Source organism: Pinus tabuliformis, chromosome 2_2, assembly GCF_031772625.1.
Source record: "Pinus tabuliformis cultivar Carrire ecotype Pingquan chromosome 2_2, CPIR1, whole genome shotgun sequence".
Classification (NCBI taxonomy): Eukaryota; Viridiplantae; Streptophyta; class Pinopsida; order Pinales; family Pinaceae; genus Pinus; species Pinus tabuliformis.
The window spans coordinates 140,495,068-140,510,629 of record NC_142300.1 but is presented as its reverse complement, the minus strand read 5'-3'; positions in this window follow the sequence as shown (position 1 = coordinate 140,510,629).

Below are 15,562 nucleotides of genomic sequence, written 5' to 3'. Positions count from 1 at the left end.
AATGGCTCATGATCATTTTGCCTTCACTAACATCATACGCAGACATCAGTCTTTGATGGTTAGTGGGAGCCATTTTCAACAAATGATTGTATAGTTGTATCTTTATTGGCTCATTCCTCCTCTTTATGTCAATGAACTGCTGCTTGATGCTCAGTTGACCTTCTCTCTGCTGGCTTGAGGAGCTGACTTCTCCTCCCACTGTTCTGTCCTGTTCCTGTTGAAAGGAACTTGCGGATGCTTCCCTGCTAGGTGGGCCCATGCCCAAAGTCTGTCCTATTGGCATTTCCTCCTCTGAGAAATGATTTACTCTCTGTCTTTTCTCCCCATAAGTTGTCGATGTTGTAAGGGGAGTCTCTCTGTCTCTTTTTCTGCTTATATCCTCCTTTTGTGGAGTTTGGAGGATTGATGCTTCAGCTGATGTTTCCTACCTTGGAGGCACAGTTTGTTGTGGCTGTTGCTCAGTGGATTTTGGGGCTTCCACTGTCTGCTCTTGATGTACAGGCTGCTCCTGTCTTTGTTCTTCTTGTTGTTGATGTACTTCCTGTTGCTGCACTTCTTCTTGTTGTTCCACCTCTTTTTCTGTTTGCTCTTCAGTCATGGAAGGTGGCTGCTCCTGCTCCACCTGCTTTTCTTTGCCTTTGCTGGATGTCTATTGAGTGTCCATCGCAGCTTGCTGATGTGTTGTTGAAGATGAGGCAGCTGCTCCAAGTTGCCTTTGATATGAGAAGGAAACCTTGTGAATTGCCGATAACAGTTGCAAATGCAGGTACGACGGAGGCGCCCATGGTTTCAGAGTTGAGTTGTGCAGGTTGGCGCTGATTTGGTCGTGAAATGCATGTAGGAATAACAATAGTTGCTTTGGCAAAAAGTGGAAAAAACACGAGTTTTTGGCAAAAATATGGATTTTTGGCATATTGGCGCGCTTTTGGGATGACGTTAGCATGACGTCATCAAGTGGGGTCAAGGTCGGATGACGTCAGCATGACGTCATCGGGTGATGTGGCAAGCTGTGATTGGTCCACGGGGATAATGAGGTGGCAGACATATCAGCGCAGGGGCGGACAAGAGTGCTGACGCGACGGCGGGGTGGCACTGACGTGGGTATGACATGGTGATGATGCAGGCATAGCAGAACCAGCGGTAAATCATAAGCAGTAATGGTTTTTTTCTCGGACCGCCTTAGATACGGTCGCGGTGTTGTCAGAGGGCGAACCGAGAAATTGTGAGGGCGAAGCGTGGCAGAGGCCTGATGTCACCCTCTGACAGTTTCTCGGGTGCTAATCTTCAGACGTCGGGCCCAACCCGATATGTATATTAGCCGTCCGATCAAAGGCGCCCGATCGGACGGTTGACGGGTCGCTGAATAGTGCGGACGACACGGCAGCGGGGAAGTAATAAAATATCATTTTCTTTTGAAAGGCGTGCCCAGCGGGACTTTGGGTTTCGGCGGAATTATATGGTTTTCTTTTTATTTTCAAATGAAAATAATATCGCGTCGATACTTTGGATAAAATGGAAAAAGTGGGTATTCGTGCGCTTTTTGCAAATGAAGCGGGTTATGGGGAAAAAAGGGTTTTTCAAAGGTTTTCTTAGCAAATAAAGGGTTTAATGGGTCAAATGGATTCAGAAGGGGGAAGGGGGGTAAGGCTTAGGTTTCTCAAACTGACCAGATGTCCATTTGATACCTGACAGAGGGCATATGGCTATAATGCCAAGGGGAGGGATATTTATACAATGTTTGGGGTTTATACACCATGGTGTTATAATAGTAGGGAAAGGGTAACATAGGGGAATTATATAATAGAAGTCAGGGATTAATGTGGATGAAAGGGTGGATGAGGGGTGATATCACTAAGTTGATTTGAAAATCACTTAGTTTAGGGAGTAGATCAAAATGAAAAGATTTTTAGACAAGAAATGTGGCTTTTAAAGGAACAAGAACCACCATAAAACCGCAAATTCTTCCATGAATCTCAACTGATGAGGGGATGTTAGTAATGAATGGGAAAGGGGAAAACGGGGAAATTAGAGATGCTTCTTTGTTTTGCTGCAACCTGATGGAGAAGAAGACCTTCTCAATCCATTGATTTTGCTTTATGAAAATAGCTTAGCACACCTTCAATTGTAAGGAGTGACACTTCTGCAACCCCATCTGCCTACCCATCTATTTGCCTAGCATTTTTTGTTTCTTCTTGGAGGGTGCACTTAGACTTGCAGGCCCTTATTTGCCTTTTCTTTTCTCTGGCTTTTTCCTTTTGATTTTCTATCTAATGCTACCCTTATTGCTTCCAAGGTCCCAGATTAAGCAGTTGGGAGCCTTATTTCTCTACCTAAGCTACTTGTCTGCCAAGATTAAACAATTTGGACAGACTTCTTTCTCTATTCTACAACTGAAAATTCAAAACATGGCATGATCCAGATTAGGCTGTTGGACCATCCATCAAAATTGAGTCCACACCTAGCTATATACACACCTTGTCTTCTCTTGGAAATATGGGATCTTTGCATCATCAAGGCAGAGCATATTTGGAACTTTCTTTGCCAATCATGAAATATGAAACCTATTGGTATAGGTAGCTAACACCTGCAACGGAAAGAGTACCAGCAAAAGCAGAGTTCAAAGCATCATAAGAGAAAAAGAGCAAACCGAACAAGCAAGAGACAAGAGCTTCTTCTCGGCATCCTTAAGAAGTAGATTCCCTTTCTGGGCTACTTGACTACGCTATTATTGTGAAAACATCAGGCACATTAAGCAGGTTTTTATCTAGCCTTGAGGCGGTGAAAGTACTGGAATGGGAGTTCCGGGTAGGACCTCCTAAAGTAAAGCATTTTTGGATCCTCGGAGTCAATCGCTTCCTTAAGACCTATCAAGTAAAGAAAGAAGAATCCGGCCCTCTTCCTACTCACTTTGCAGCGCTTACTCTAAGAGCGGCAACAGCAAGTGCCCTTACTCAACATCTTTTAATGGGATGGATCAACTACTTATTTAGTGTAGTTACGATAGAACCAAACTCAACGGATGAAAGAACAACAATTCTCTGTTCATGGTTTCATGGGAACAGAGTGAACAGTCGATTCGGCAAAGAGAGGTGTTACGAACACCAGGGCAATCTCGATGAAAGTAGAAGCAACTAGATCAACGGCGACTTTCCAGCTTGCTGCTTTCACTATGACCTTCCCCACCTAATCTTCCTCCATATAGGAGGGGTATAGGAGAAGCCCCGGAACTACGCTTGAAGCTTCATTCAGATCGATTCCAGTCGCCGCTACGCCACATCAATCCGTTATGGCTCGACTCTCTTCCTTAGCAACGACGGATTCTCCGGGCAGCCATATTTGCGTGGAACTACATAAGTACATTAGTTAGACAAGCAGTGGATTACATCACCCCGATTCGCACCAAGTTTTCTCTGTCGGACATGGAGAAAGCTCCAAGGATTGACCCGGGGTTAGACTACTCTACGGAACCCCTTTGGACGACTGCTCTGTGCTTGCCGGTATCTTTCGTTCTTCCGGCCAGGACCAATTCAGCCTAAGGCCATGATCGAGTCATGACGAGCTAGACTAATGACGCTCTTTCAAGGACCGGCAAAACTCTCTAATGCTGATGATCAAACGTTGCTTCGGATGTGTATGAGAAGGAAGCTTCTCACAGATATTGACTCTTAGATAGATACCAGCATAGTCTCTTAATTAAGAGTTTCTTGTTGGTTGCACTCGTAAAGCGAGCGATAGCTTAAGAGAGCAGCGAAAGAAGCCCACGGAGCGGTGATATTTCCTGACTAGCAAGTGGAGGATCATTCCAGTCTCTGATGGCGTAGCCGAAGTGTCATGCTAGGAAGCTGAGCTAGGGCATTTCTTCTTTCTCAACGGGAGTGAAAACCTTCCTCTATGCTGACAGAAGCGGAGAGGCAGGCAAGAAAGAAGGAACCAGGCTAGGGCTCTCTGTAGTAATAGTTGTCTCTGTTCACTCATGCTTGCTGCTTAAGACTCTCTTTTCCCTCTACACCTGAAAGATCGAAGTAGCGGCGAGGAAAAGCTTGAAGAAGGAAGAAGTACCATTGGCGAAGTTGCTTCCTCCAGTCTTTGTATGTATGGGATGTACCCGAGAAAGAGACAAAGCAGCTGAGATCAGAATGAGTAGCATTGGTCTTGGTCTGACTAATCAATGTCAAAAAGATTCCATCGATCGGTGAAGCACATCAACGGAAGTGTGCACGCTAGCGCTCTCCTCTAAGCTTCTAGTTAGCTCATCGAAAAGACTGACTCCCGGGCACATGAGTTTGTGAAGATGCGTTGGTTGATCCGGAGACATGGCCACTACTGGCCTAAGGTCCTGTCAGATTGCATAGCACATGCTAAAAGCTGCGATGCCTGCCAGAGGTATGGACCAATCCAGCACAAGCCGGCTTCCGACTTAGACCCGATTATCAAGCCTTGGCCATTTCGAGCTTGGGCAATGGATATCATCGGACTATCCCAGATCGTCAAGAGCTCTTTCTCCTAGTAGAGGCCTAGCCTTCTCCACCTTGCGCCCTGGGTACCTTACTGACTTCCCTGGGGGAGGTTGAGAAGAAGCAGCTATTGAACCCCCATCTGTCTTTGCTGCTTGACTGATGGAAAGCTTGACTTTCTTACTTGACTGTTGAACGACTCCGATCTGCAGATGTTTTCCTTGCCCCTCCTATTTCTTCTCTGGCGGCTTCGCACCTTGAAAATTTCTTTTCCTATTTCAAAGAGGACGTCTGTCTTATGAATCGATTGAAGAAGAAAGAAACTTAGCATAGAAGAGAGGCAAGGCAGAATAAGTGATGTTGGAGGCAGGGCTCCTAGAAGCTCATACTCGTCGAAAGGGAAATGATCTTTAGATAAGGCCCCTCTCTTCACTAAGCTAAGCCGGAAAGAGAGAGAGAGTTAGATCTGGGCATAGCCATAGATGTGGAACTCTTTCGAAATAGGTAAGTCAGACTTTCTGGCTAAAGAAAGAGGACAGGTGCGTAGCGGTTCGGAATCGTAGCAAGTGACATCCTCAATCAATAAAGACCTGGCTCAAGGGCTTGAGCGTCTAAATTCTACTCTTTTGTCTCTGGGGTTCGGAAGAATCTTTTTCCCCTGGGATTTTCTTCTATTAGAGAACGGCAACCGAAGGGGATATTTTCACAAGAGCAGCTCCCATTCTGACCTTTGCTACTGCTACTGGGTATGCACTTCTAAATTAAGTAGTTGATGCCCTGATCCCGGGAATAAGATAACTTTCTCTTACAGGTATTCACTCATCCCCTCTCAGTGGCAAGAGTGAGTAGATAGCAGAAGTTCTTTCATTCCTCATTCCTGGGATATTAGTGAAGCTTGCCCATTAGGGGTGTTCTCACCTGTGCTATCAATAAGAAGGAGCCATTTCCCTGGTAGGCTAAGCCAGAAAGAGAGAAAGAGAATATGAAAAGGCTACGCACCTTGGTCTTGGTCCAGAGCGAGGATTGGGATAAGTTGAACCCGTTCTCTTTAGTTCTATTTGAACTAAGCCGAATCGCTATCTCTGAAACGTCGTACTCTCTTTATCTGAGGATTCTGTATGCAGCATCTAGATGTATCGTTCTTGGCTTCTGCATGAATTGACTCACGACTCCAACAACATAGGCAATGTCGGCTCGATCATGTTTATATTGGCAGGAGGAGGTACAGCATGAGTGGGTAGGGGATTGGTAGTGACATTGGGACGGTTTGCCCTTGGAACGGCTATTACTATTATTAGAGTCAGTAACTATTAGAATAGTCTATTATATAGCTATCTTATAGCCTATTACCATGATCTTATACTTATAGGTTTGTCCCCACCAGATAAAGAAATGCCTCTCTTATAATATCTGGAGCTCTACCAGGGAATCTTATCGTTAGGCCTGGAAAGAGTCTTCACTATGGAAGGGCAGTGGCTTGACCCGAGGAGATGAAGGTGACTCTTGTTCAAGTGAATACAACCTATTCTTTGTGACTGCTCTGCAGGCTTGACTTCTTCAGCTGGCTTGCCTTCCATAGTCTAAAAGGCTTGCTCCTTCCTAACCGTGAAAAAGAAAGGAAAGAAGAAAACGCGAGGGACTAACCAATCGGCAGGAACTCCCGAGATTGAGAGATTCATAGGGAAGGATGCCAAAGAAGGGCTAAGCACGAAAAAGGATAGAAGTTAAGAAGCGGAAAGAGAAGCCTAATTTCCTTTTTTCACTAGAGTATGGACCCAAGTTCATCAGAGGACTCATCTGACTTTGAAGTGAAGGCCAAGGCCGGTTCATGGTAATGAATGGTGGTATCGGTCGGGGCAAGCACTCGTTCCCGCAGCCCTTGTTGCAGCTGATAGACTAAAAAGTAAGGGCACGAAAAGCTGTCTTAAACAAAAAACCTTCACGCGGGAAGCTTCGATGGGACAATTGCTCTGAAAGTGCTTTTGCCAGCGTAGATGAATCTTATATCGGGTATTATTTCGATCCGGATCTAATGTCTGATTGCGAACATTATTGAGGTCAGTCTTTTCGGATTACGGGTGACAGGCGAATGCCAAAGTCCGAAAGGTATGAGCAGTTTCCACTCTGCTCGTACTGAATACGGGTAATTCCCCGCCACTTGCCCAACATTTTAATAGAGGGACAGCCAGCGGTGAGGCCATTGGACCAATAAACAATAGGCGCAAGTAGCTTGAAATCGAAAAGAGTGAAATCAGGGGCTAATATCCCAACCCCGGTTCAAATTAGAAGGGCCCTTACTTCTTCATAGGGGTCACTCACTATTCATATGGTGAGGAGAGGTACGTAGTCGCTTGCTTGACGTTAGGAGAGCGTTGTCTGGCCATTAGCGCAATATCACCTTTTTCAAGAAAAAGTGCGTTTATCGCTAGTTTGTCGAGACCCATTATAGATTTTGAATTTCCAATATGAACTGGATTTTTTGATTAGGGAACCTCATCATTTCTCATACCGCATTCCGATGGCTTAGCCGGCCGTCTGGCTCTACCCCAGCCTGTTGGTTTGAACTTCAGGTTCTGGAAAGATTGAGAGGTGTTCTCCGAGGGGCCGGACCTTGAGGTGTCCTCCGGAGGCCGGGCACCGTACTGAGAAGCTATCTCTCTATCATCCTTTAAGAATGACCAGCAGTCACTTACTCATTGTCTTGGTCGGCATTCATTATATATGTAATTACACTTTAGCAGATCATGCATCTATGGGCATATGTCATTACGCCATCTCGCCGAGGTGCACATCTCTATCTCTGCCTAAACTACCATATGCTCATATATAACTAACTACCACCATGCCCAGGTACGTTAGTGACTCGACTGATAAGGAGAGGACCGGTAGGGGCTCGACTGTTAAGGATGCGTAAGCAGGCTCGACTGTTAAGGAGAGGACCCTTTAGGGGCTCGACTGATAAGGATGCGTAAGCAGGCTCGACTGTTAAGGATGCGTAAGCAGGCTCGACCATAGGGAGAGGACCTTTAGGTACTCGACCATAAGGTCCGTCAGGGGCTCGACTGATAAGGAGAGGGAGAGGAGAGGACCCTCACCATATGAATAGTGAGTGACTCCGTCCCTTTAGGGGGCTCGACTGATAAGGACCCTTTAGGGAGCTCGACTGATAAGGAGAGGAGAGGAGAGGAGAGGTCCGGCAGGGAGAGGTAACGAACGCTCGACTAAAAGGCCGCCATCGCTATGCTTTAGCAGAAAATGCATCCGGTCCTTATCAGTCGAGTCACTAACGTACCTGGGCATGGTGGTAGTTAGTTATATATGAGCATGTAGTAGTTTAGGTTCAGTATGGCGTAATGACATATATAATGATAGTGATTTCCTAGCTAGAGGCAGCCTTGAGCAATATATAAACCCCCAAAGAATGAAGCGATAACTCGATTTGGGGATGCGCTTTAAGGCTCGACCACTATTTACCCACCCAATCCCCTTAGGCGGAGGTTTTCACATCTTTCCCTTAATTTACTTATTGGGTGGGGGGCCTGGTCGAGCGTTAAAACCCTACTAATTTGGCCATTTTGGGAGGCGGAGGTTTGAGCAGGCTTACCTCTGAGTTTGGCTCATTACCTCTCCTTTAGTCGAGAGTTCGACAGGCTCACCCTCTCCCTTACTGACTAATGAGAGGTGGGAATTTCAATAGGTAGGCCAGGTTCAAACTCATAATCACCGGCTACTTCCCATACGCCCACTTTCATTCTTGAATTTCCCATATTCGCTTGGTGAAGCCGCCCACTTTTCTTACATAATTTCCCAGTCCTTAGAGGCGTTCATACTCTATATCATTTCGCTACGCCCACTTTTCTTACTTCAATTCCCATCTCGATAGGCCACATTCGCATCTCGACACACACCTAAGCGATAAATCGGTTCCATCAATCTGCTGGGCACCGTGAATTAGTCATCGGGCTCCGTGTTCCTCTGTGCAAGTCATCTCACGTATGGAATCTCTTTGGCATTGGCACACATAGATTCAACACCGAACTCCAACATCGATCGGCGGGCACGCACTGAAGATCGGACTGGTGCATATCAATCAAACCGATCGGCAGGCATCGAACATCCATCCGTCCATCCAACCGGTGCATATCGAACCGCATCGGAATTCAACCAGGCGAGATCCAACTGCGGTGATCAGGCGTCGAATTATGAAAAGGTTGGAAGGATCAGGCTGAACCGTACCCCAAATCGATATGGGCAACGAGTATACTAGAGAGAGCGCTTGAGAACCATGTCGAAGGTGTTGAAGGGAGCCATTTGAAGGAACCTGGTAGAAGGGAGGTAGAAGGAACAACTCAAATTCGAGTAGCTGGATAGGGAATCAACTGCGGCGATCGAAGGCGGCGACTATAGTTCCATCAGTGTAGGTGGACCAGGCTGCTTCTTCTCCGTGCAATTCATTCCGGGAAGAACCATGATTCCTGAACCGAATAAGGCGTTTAAGCCCCGACTATAGTTCTGTGTTGTTTCTAATAACCGGGATAGATGGATAGGCCTCTTCTCTCCTTGGGGTTTGTTCGCTGATGAAAGTGGTACGTAAGCCAGGTTAGCTAGTAGAGAGTGAGTGTATTAAGTGGATGGGAAAAGGATTGGTTTATGAGCACTGTGATTGCATTTGAACCTGCCTTATTAGAGGTCACGAACGGGATTCTTTCTAGCGAAAGCGAGGGGGCGGCTAGATTGAGATAAGACAAGGTCGGCGAGGAAAGAAGGTTAGTAAGGCCTAAAGACCAAAGGGAGAGGAGAAGCCTGTCCCACTCAGCAGAGCGGAAAAGAGACAACGTTGTTCTCTCGCCATATAGGTATCCAGAGAAGTGCTCTAGTACTGGCCCTTTCGAATAGCACGAATACGGGGCTTGACGCCTTCTCCCCTGGAGAAGTGCTCTCTTACTGCCTCACCCTAATAGTAGCAATTCAGGGGTGTGTGTGTGATCGCCATATAGCATACTCCCTAGCCTAGATGAGTGCTTTCTTATTACCTCTTCCCAATAGCACCAAACCAGGGAGGATATAAAGCCCACTACACTAGAGGAAGGAGAGAGTGGGTGACTGGGTTGGTGACTGGGTGACTGGGTTTTTGTTCCACAAGAGACCTATATTTTGACCCTTTCCTAACCCTAACCCTAACACTAACACTAGCTCCAGCCCTAACACCTTCACTTCCCCAAACCCTCCACCTCCAGCACGTCATTCACCTAGCCCCAGCCCTCAACCTCCTTCTTGTCGTCCTCCACGATGGTGCCACTATCACAAGACCCAAACACATGATGCTGCCGAATGTTTCTTCTTACAGTGGCAAGCCACATCCAGAACCTTCTATTCTGATGAGCAAACCAGTGACTTTGTCACAGCCCCTTCCTCTCCCGGGGGTCGAGCGACTAAAGTTCCTCTCCTGAACCTTATCCTCCTGCTAAAAGAGTCTATCTTCCCAACCCTACTACCACCGACCCCTCTTGACTGTTGATGACAAATGCCAATTTTCCCTCAGTTGCAGCACTCCTTTTCACTCACAACTGCCAAATGAAGGACCAATTAGCTACTATGATCCTTGACAAAGTAAGCCAAAAGAACCTCATCTCTCAGACCTTCGTCAATCTTAAGCAACGTACTTAAGGCTTGGGACAACTAGGCCTGCTTTCCGTATTGAATGAATGAGCCATTCCTTCGAATGAAGGAGTCATGCGGAACTCGATAGCCAGCCACCAGCTAAATGAGAACTGCCGGGCTGATGTGTGGATGGATGAGTGCCCTTCAGCAAGGGGACATCCTGCGAGCAACCAGGAGCACGGTGCGAGTAGAGGGTCCTTCGGTAATCACGTTAAGTGCCTCCTTCGCGGGGCTCGTGGGGATTTGTTTTTGAGAGGAAGGGAAGGTCCGGATGGAAGAAGTTCACAATTCGATCTCTCAAAATAGCATAATGACATATATAATATATGCTTTGGCGGAGGTTTGAACATCTTTCCCTCCTATTATAGCCACTATTTACCCACCCACCCCAATCCCCGGAGGTTTTCACATATTTCGATGGCGGCCAGTCGAGCATGCTTACGCATCCTAATAATTAGGCCCCACGAGGACCCTTTAGGGGGCTCGACTGTTAAGGAGAGGAGAGGAGGGCGGAGGTTTTCTTCAAGGATGGGTGTGTTAGGCCAAGCTTGGCGGAGGTTTTTTCAAGATTTACCTCTCAATTTACTTATTGGGTGGGGGGGCTTTTGGTCGAGCACCTAAAGGTGATGGCGGCCTTAACAGTCGAGCCTGCTTACGCATCCTCTCCCTTGGGGTCGAGTACCTAAAGGTCCTTAACAGTCGAGTACCTAAAGGTCCTTATGGTCGAGTACCTAAAGGTGATGGCGGCCTTAACAGTCGAGCCTGCTTACGCATCCTCTCCTCTCCCTATGGTCGAGTACCTAAAGGTCCTTATCAGTCGAGCACCTAAAGGTCCTCTCCTCTCCTCTCCCTTATGGTCGAGCACCCTAAAGGGTCCTTATCAGTCGAGCCCCCTAAAGGGTCCTTAACAGTCGAGCCTGCTTGCGCATCCTCTCCTCTCCCTATGGTCGAGTACCTAAAGGTCCTTATCAGTCGAGCACCTAAAGGTCCTTATGGTCGAGCACCTAAAGGTCCTCTCCTTAACAGTCGAGCCCCTACCGGTCCTCACCATATGAATAGTGAGTCCCTACCGGGCCTTGCCCTCAGAAGTGCAAGACCTCCGGACCTTGAAGGATATTTAGTTTCGTATGGACTTGTTAGCTCGTACAACCAGGTCTATCTCTTGCTCACCATCTCTTGCTCTTGCTCCCACTCGTTCATACAGGTAAGGAAAGAGTTTGGATAGGATATCTCTAGTTTGGAAAGGTCAGTGAGGGGCTTTGAACTGATCTCTAACAAAACTGAGAAAGCTTCAGTCTACTCCTTTAGGAGGATATAGTATATCGTCATCGAGAACACACATTTTGTGTTCTTGCTCATTGTATGTTCTCAAGGTCTAATCGAAAAGTGGTGGTTTACTCGATTAGCAAGCAAAGGTCTATTAGGGTTATCAGATGATGAAAGGATCAAGATCAGGAGTTGTTTGAAACTATCCGTCCTAAGATAGCTAGATGGATAGATAGATACCCCCTTGTATATGTTGAAGGGCCAGAGCAAGCACGATGAATTAGGTTTCGTTGATCAGACCTTTGGAACTACTACATCCTCTTCCAAAGCTAAGGTGTTCGAGAGACATTCTAGCTCTCCCTAAATACACATAACCATATCTTAGTCCTGCTCTCACCTTCATCTTACCTCAGGGACCTTACAGTGATAGAACCAGAAGGTAACCCGGCCTTTTAGATTAATAAGGGCAAGAGGTAAGGACAACAAGCATGTTCAAGAGCTATGATTCGAAGGGTTGGCCTGTAAGAGCTAAGGTCTCGAACGAAAACATAGCAAGCTCAAGACCGCAGCAAGCAGGTTATCCCTTGATAACTACTCTATGTGGTAAGAGCATGAGTTCCTTTTATCTGGGTTGACCTTAGATTAGACCTTACCAAAGCAGAGTTGTTGCCAGAACCTTCGATTTGAGTTGGGCCCACCCTTCTGAATGAAGGTCCATTCATGGTCATCAACTTCAACTGGTGGATCAATAGGTTCCGAGTAAACCACTGCTACGGGTGTTTCAGGCGGATCAACTGGTTTCGGTTAAACTAGCTCTGAAGCTAGCTCGGATGCATGAACAAACTCTTGATCTCACTTTCAATATACTGCGGGTGAACCTGCTGGATCAACGACTTAAACTTATGGTGGTTAAACTTACATATTCACCGGTGAAATGGTCGCTGTTGCTGAGGTGAAAGTGCAGGTTTCAAGTTATTATTAGTTACCCCCCTTAGAAATACAATGAAATAGTTGTTGCACCATGTTCCAATTGGGTAGATCTAATTGAATGGACCCAACCCTTCCACTTCATTGATTCGCTGGTTTTCTCCACCAGTAAAGGCCTTCCTTATTTATCCGATGAGCATCAATATGTTTCTCTAATAGTTTTCTGCCCACGTAGATAGGGGAAGGAAACAGCCTGATCAATATCAATTTCGGAAACCTCGAAGGGATAAAGAGCGACCAGTAAAGAAAGAACAGCAGTAGGTACCCGCTTGCATTGGGTGGTAGCAAGCATAGTCGAGCCTGCTTGCGCATCATGACTGGAAGAAAAGCATAATTACATATATAATAGTGGCATTTTCAGCGGTGCAACTAAACTTCGATGGATGGATTCAGTTATCATTCAAGGGCAGGACCAAGATGGAGGGAGACGGGCGCGTGAAAAGACCGGCTTGAATGACCTGTATTATAAATAAGCATCTGGGACTTGCGACCAGGGGATGAAATTGATTAAGTGGTAATCGTGTCGTGGTGAGCTTTCAATTTTATTTCGGAGAAGGAGTAGAGACCCTGACCTTTCTTTCTTATCCATAGATAGATCTTTATACTTCATGGCCGATGAATGTGCCCAGTTATATACGTATTGAAAGGAGCGTTAGCTGAAGGGTTTTGGGGGAAATAACAGTTGCGTACCAGGAGCTTAGCCCAAGAAACTACGTACGACATTACGAGATTAAGGAAGGGTCTCGGATACAGATAGAGGGTCGGGTCGAAATGAAAGAAAGTAGCACAGCCCAGTCTCGTTCCCTATGAAGCAAACGGTTTATGCTCCCATCTCCATCATCTCATTACGAGATGAATTACAGGTAGGCGGGAAAGAGATAAAGAAAGCGAGATTAGATCCGTTCCCACAGAGCTTGTACCGCAGAGAGAGAATGGAATGGGCTTACAGAAGCGTCATGAGATTAGCTGGCACTAACAGAATGGATTTCACTATTTACCTATCATTTTCACTATTCTCATTTGAATTTCATAACCAATAGTGGTTGAATGTTAGGAAGCGTATTAGCCTTTATGTATGTAATTACAGCAGCGCCGTACATCATCCTTATAATTGTCGCGAAATATCGTAGCGAAATATCGTATCTAATTCATTACCTTCCTAGGGCATGGAATTACACGACATTAGCGTTAGTCGAAGAGGAACAGACGGGATATCAGTGGTGTTAGCCACAGAGGTACCGACGGGATATCAGGAGCTTAGCAATTATACGACGTACGACATTACGACATGATAGGACAGGTCTCGTATACGGAGGCGAGGATAGGACGTAGGGTTGGATAGGAAGGTCGGGTACGGATAGGACGGTCAGATACGGAATTAGCCATTCAACGAATCAACCAGATTGGTCAGACCAGGTCATCAAATAGAACAGAGTAGGCAGACCAGGTCATCAATAGAACTATAAGTTGGCTAATGGCCTAAAGAGTTTGTAATGTACTTTCCCACCTACGGGCGCATATGTATATATGTAAAGACCTTGGCCTATAAAAGGGTTTTGAACCAGTGGATCCCGCAGAGGCAGAAGCAGTGGTTTCACCCGTTGATTTAGTTGGAGATCCAGTTTTCTAGATCTTTATATGGAATCACTTTGGCGGGCACCTAAAACTGGACATGAGCTGTTCCCAAGTTAGTAGAGGTAGAGATAAGCTCGGCAGGAGAAGCAAGATCGGGATGCCTCCATGTACTCTAACCAATTGAACTACAATACCATGGTCCAGTAAAGTCCACTTATTATTTGATCAGTAATCGAGATCAAGTTAGTACCAACATCATTGTCGTTATTGATTACTTGTGCGTTACAGAGGACAGAAGTCCATAATACGTTTCAAGTTTGAGGGATTTGCTTCCCTTCCGGTTTGTGCGTGACTGAGGAAAGAATTCCATAATGCAATGCGGGTCACGCCGAGAGTCTTTGCGCGCTTAATGGGCACTGGAAATCCTTCCAGCCAGAATGAACACAGTTGGCGATAAACAAGCCCTGTCGCCCCTAGGCCGGTAAACCAAACCAATGTGTAGCCCAGGGGTGACGAACAGGACAGAAGTCCGATCGCGCGTGTTATTCCGCTGGTCTTGAGTAGGGGGGCATAGACGAAGAAAAAAGCCTACCTGGTGAGGACCTTGTCGGGGCAATGGTGAGTCCACTCCGGTGAGTAGGATGAGAAGAAGGTTATCCCAGTCCTGCTCTTCTGGCTCAATCCAGAGGCGGGAGCAAAGCGCTTTTGGCACAGACTATCTAGCCTGGTCAAAAGAGGGATGGTATTGGGGCACACACTGACCCAAAATCTGGTCTTAGGGCCGTAGATGGACATCCATACTTGGGTGTGAGCTGTCTTTGAACAATGCTATTCTATAGTAATATAGTATCCTGCGCATAACAGTTTTGACTGTAGTCCCCCTAGGCCCCGATTCAAGGAAAAGAAAAGAAGTGTATTTTCGCTCCCGGGACAGGTAGGATAAGGTACCCTGGTAGTCCATGATGGAGTCTTCGATCCTTATCTACCGACATTCGAACGCATTCCAGTATGTGGGAGGTATGCGCTAACAAGGTAGGCTCCTTTCGGGGTAGGCTAAAGCTAACGGCTCGCACGAAGAAAGTGGCCGGGTGACAAAATAGTTATAATGGAAAAAGTAAATAGAGAGTTCGAGCGGGTGTGACGAACATGTGATTATTTTGGAGTGATCGAGGGACCACACTATTGGAACACACAAGGGCGGGTCCCAAGTCTAATATGAAAGGAGCTTTCAAACTGCCGCTCTCTATCCTTATAACAGGGAGATAGCTTTTAGATCAGCACCCTTAATATAAGAGAATTCGCCCCACTTTTCTCAGGATCAGCACTGGTTTTCACCTATCTAATAGACTCCTTGTTGCCGAATGCACAAATGCACTTGACTGGGGAGTCGCCCCCCCGCTACTTACTGATCAATGGGACAGATAAAGATCAGAGCAGAATTCTCCCATCCCCGTGATTTCACACCGCTATTATATGTCCGGAAGGGATGAAACGAAAGGCACCACCCACTTGCAGAACCAATTACCAATGGAATGGAAAAGGTCTCTTCAAGCTCTACCCTATTCGTTCCATTCGCTCAGTAGAAAGCGTGAAACGCAACTGCATGCCGCGAGCGGGTG